Here is a 5003-nt window from a genome sequence, read left to right as displayed (position 1 = left end):
AAGAGTAGAACATTCTGTTGTTTTTAGGTAGAAATGAATGAAATTGAGGCATCCCCCTCAGGTCCCCTCCCATTGTGGGGTTTTTCTGTCCTCTCAATGAATCCTACTTACAAAAATAAAAAATAAAGAAAGAAAAGAAAAAGAAATCAGTGAAATTGAAAACAGAAAAATAAAACAATAGAAAAATTAATGAAATCAAAAGCTAGTTCTTTGAAAACGTTGATAAAATTCATAAACCTCTAACAATACTGACAAAAAAAAAACAGGGAAGATACAAATTATCAATATCAGGAGTTAAAATAAAAAAAAAACACTATAAAGTCTTTCAGGATGATAAGTGAATATTATTAGAAAATACACTATGCGCATAACTTTAACAACTTAGATGTAATAGACCAATCCTTCCAGAAACATAAACTATTAAAACCTTCCAAAGATGAAATAGAAAACCAGAGTGGTCTTAAGACCACAAAACAATTGATTTAATAGTTTTTTAAAATGCCAAAAAAAAGAAATTTTCAAGGCTCAATGTTTTTACTGGATAATTAACAAAATATTTAAGTAAGCAATGTTATCAGTTTCTAGAATCTTTCCCAGAAAATTGAAGAAAAGGGAATGTATTCCAACTCACTTTATGAGGCCTGCACTAATCTGAAACCAAAATCTAACAAGGAAAAAAAAAAACCCAAAAACTGCATGCTATTTTATGGATATATACAAAAGTACTCACAAAACATATTAGCACATTGATTCTAGTTTATGCAAAAATAACACAAAGCATCAAATGGAATTTACACTAGGAATGCAAGACTGGTTCAATACTCTGAAATTAATCAATATAATTGATCGATCATATTAATAATGTAAAGAAGAAAAGTTACATGGTGATAGCAATTTATGCAGGAAAAACATTTGAGAAAATACTGCAACAACTTATAATAAAAACAATAAACTAAGAAAAGAGCTTCCTCAACCCAAAAAATAACTTCTAGAAAGTATTTTATAGCTAAGAATATATGTCACTGCATAACAATGAATGCTTGTCTATTAAGCTAACAAGACACTTTCAACAGTCTCATTAAACATCCTAGTAGCCCTTCTAGTTAGTGAAAAAGACAAGAAAAAAAAATAAAAGCATGTAATTGGAAAGGAGGAATACAAAAACTGCATTTTCAGAAGACATGATAGTCTACCTAAAAATCATAAGAAATCTGCAAAACGTCTCCTAGAACTGTAAATGAAGTTAGAAAATCACAATATACAAAACCAACACACTTCTATGCGGTAAAAGTCAGCATTGAAAAATAGAAAATTTGTAAAATGTCATTTAAAATAAATCCAAAATTGAAATATTTAGGTTTAAATGTAACAATATATATGCAATATCAGTTTATAGACAACTAAAACTCTGACAAAAAAATCAAAGAATACTTAAAGAAATGACGTCATGCTACGTTTATGTGATAGAAGTCCTAATATAATAAAAAGGTGCCTATTCTGCAAGTTGATATATAGATTTAATGAAAACCCAATTCAAATCCTAGTAAAAATTTTTTTAGATGTATACAAAAATATTCTACAACTTATTTGGAAAGGCAGAAGGATTCAAGTATGCAGAATCATTAAAAAAAACTAGACATTTATATGCAAAAGATGAACCTTGACATAAATACTTGAAACATAAAAACTGGTAAAAGATATGAACATATACTTCACCAAAGAGAATGTAAGGATAACAAACCAAAAGATGTTTAATATTCTGAGCCATCAGGAAAATGCAAATTAAAACCATGATGGATTACTGCTACCCATCTATTTTAACTACAGAATACTTAAAAAATACGACAGCAAGGCAGCAAAAGATGAGATGTAGAGTAGTGGGAACTTTTGTAAATTGTTGGTTCAAATACAAAATTGTACAAATATTCTGGGAAGCAGTTGGGCAGCTTCTTATAAGTTTTAATATGTTGCAAACTGTGACTCAGTAATCCACCTCTGTCTATTCATGCTAAAATTTATTTTTACATAAAAACGTTTTCATTATATTTATAACATCCTTATTCATAATTCCTAAAAATTGGATAGCATTCAATTTTTTTTACAATTGATGAATAGATAAGCAAACTGTGGTACATCTCAACAATGGAATAATACTTATAAAAAGTTAATACACATAGCAACTTGTACATATCTCAAAGGCATTAGGCTAAGTGAAAGAAACCAGACTCAAAATGCTACATACTATATGATTCCATTTATATGACATTCTCAAAAATTAAACACACACACACACATATTTACAAGAATGGAGAATGAACAGTGGTTGCCAGTAACTATGGTTGGGGAAGGTGCTACCTACAAAAGGATAACAGAAGGGAGTTTTTTGAGATAATGGAACTGCTTTGTGTCCTGAATATGCTGATCATTACACAAATATATACATGTGTTTAAAATTTATGGAACCTTATGAATACATCAACAGGAAAAGTTACTGTGTAATAATATAAAATAAATTTTTAAAGATAGTTTTATAGCATACCAAATTGAAAATGCCTAAGAAAAAATGAATAAAAAATGCATATCAACTCGTTCACAATAGCAAAAACATGGAACCAACCATGTTACCCATCAAAGCTGGACTGGATTAAAAAAATGTGGTACAATACACAATGGAATATTATGCAGCCATAAAAAGGACAAACATATGGACTTTGCAGCAACTTGGATGGATTTAGAGTCGATCATACTCAATGTTCCATTGCAGAAACAAAGAACAGAGTACCGTATGTTCTCACTCATAAATGGACCTCGAAAAATTATAATACTGTAAGACAGAGATTGGCAGTAGTGGGAAACTGTTAGGGGAGGGGGGTGGGATTGGCAATTGAGGAAAACTGCTAGGAGATATACCTCATCAACAGGGGTACCTGCATAATCAATGTTTATATGCCTAACCCTGAATTGTACCCCACATCTTTATAATAAAAAGTAATAATTTTTTTTAAAAAGATGCATACCACCCTATATAGTTAATTAGAACCTATTATTGAGAGAAAATAAGAGAGACCGAAATAGAGGTCAGTACATTGTATGCTATGTGTTGGAGACACTTCACTGCAAATATGACAGTTATCCATAAGTTGATCTGTAGGGTTAATGCAATCCTTATCAAAATTTTAGCAGATTTTAATTTTTGTGAAAAGTTGCAAGCTGTATCTAAAATGTATATAGCATACCCATAACCAAAAATGACCAGTATACTTCTGAATAAAAAGATGTTTAAAGGACTTTCTAAATATACATTGCAGAGCTGAAGAATAATAACTGAGCTGAAAATTTTACTTGAGGGATTTAGCAGCAGACTAGATCAAGCAGAAGAAAGGATCCGTGAACATAAAGATAGGTCACTGGAAACTATTCAGTTGTAGGAGCAAAAAGAAAAAATAATGAAAAGGAATGAAGAAAGACAAAGTAGTTACAAAGCATTCAAGGATGATTTATAAGACATCATCAAGTAGATCCCATGCATCATGAGACTCCCAGAAGGAAAGAAAGGAAGATAAAGGACCAGAAAGCATATTCAAATGAATAATAGCTAATTTTTTTCAAAATCTGGGGAAAGAAGATCTGTGGTCATCCAGATCCAGGAAGTCCAATTAACACTAAAGTGAATTTTTAAAAATGCTTACTGAGACACATTATAATCAAATTGTCAAAAGTCAACAATAAAGAATTTTGCAAAGCAAATTGCTTTACACAAGGTCACCCCATGGACTGTTATTGGAGTTTTCAGCAGAAATCTTGCAGACCAGAAGGACTAGGAGGATATATTCAAAGTGCTAAAAGAAAAAAAAAAAATCTGGAAGCCAAAGATATTATACTTGACAAAACCGTCCTTAAAAAACAAAGAAGATGCAAAGATTTTTCCAAACAAACAAAAGCTAGGGAGTTCATCTCCACTAGACCTCCCTTAACAAGAAGTGTTAAAAGGAGTCCTTCAAGTTGAAAACAAAGGACACTAAACAGCAGCATGACAGCATAAGAAAGTAAAAAACTCATTAGTATGGTAAATACAAAGCCAAATACAGAATATTTTATCATTGTAACTGTGGTAAGTTATTTTAACTCTAGTACAAAAAAGTTTTAAAATATTAAAATAACTATAACTGAAAATATTAAGAGATGCACAATATGAATGGATGCAATTGACTCACTTTGTATATAAAGATACACATTGAATGAAAATGAAAGATGGAAAAGATATTGCATTAATTTCCAATCAATAGTCATAAAGTCTAACAACCAAAAGAGAGCAGGGGTAGCTATATTTATATTAAACAAAATAGAGTTTTAGGTCAAAAACTGTCACAAGAAGGCCATTATATAATGATCAATGGTCAATCCATCAAAAATATATAATTATACATGCATATGCACCCAACATCAGATAACCTAAATATATAAAACAACATTGATAGAGCAGAGTGGTGACACAGATAATGACACAAAATTAGGAGATTTCAATACCCCACTTTCAAAAATGAATAGAGCAACCAGATGAAAAGTTAACAAAGTCATAGCAGAACAATACTCTAAACCAAATGAACCCAACACACATCTACAGAACATTCTACTCAAAAGCAGCAGAATATACATTCTTCTCAAGTGCACATAAAACATTCTCCAGGATAGATCCCATGTTAGGCCACAAAGTAAGTCTTATCAAAATTAAGAAGATCTAAATCATACTAAGTTTCTTTCCAACCACAATGAAATAAAACTAGAAATCACTTGCAGAAGTAAAACTGGAAAATTCACAAATATATTAAAATTAAACAATTTTGAACAACCAATAAGTCAAAGAAGAAATCAAAAAATAAACAAGCAAACATACTGAGACAAAGACTAACGTAAAACAAACCAAAGCTAGCCGGGCTCGGTGGCTCAGCCTGTAATCCCGCGCCTTTGGGAGGCTGAGGTGAGTGGATTGCCTGAGCCCGCGG

This window comes from Carlito syrichta, unplaced genomic scaffold (assembly GCF_000164805.1).
Source record: "Carlito syrichta isolate Samal-C Ts95f unplaced genomic scaffold, Tarsius_syrichta-2.0.1 Scaffold126580, whole genome shotgun sequence".
In the NCBI taxonomy this organism is placed as follows: domain Eukaryota; kingdom Metazoa; phylum Chordata; class Mammalia; order Primates; family Tarsiidae; genus Carlito; species Carlito syrichta.
The sequence above is the reverse complement of the archived record's forward strand: the minus strand, read 5'-3'. Positions refer to the sequence as shown.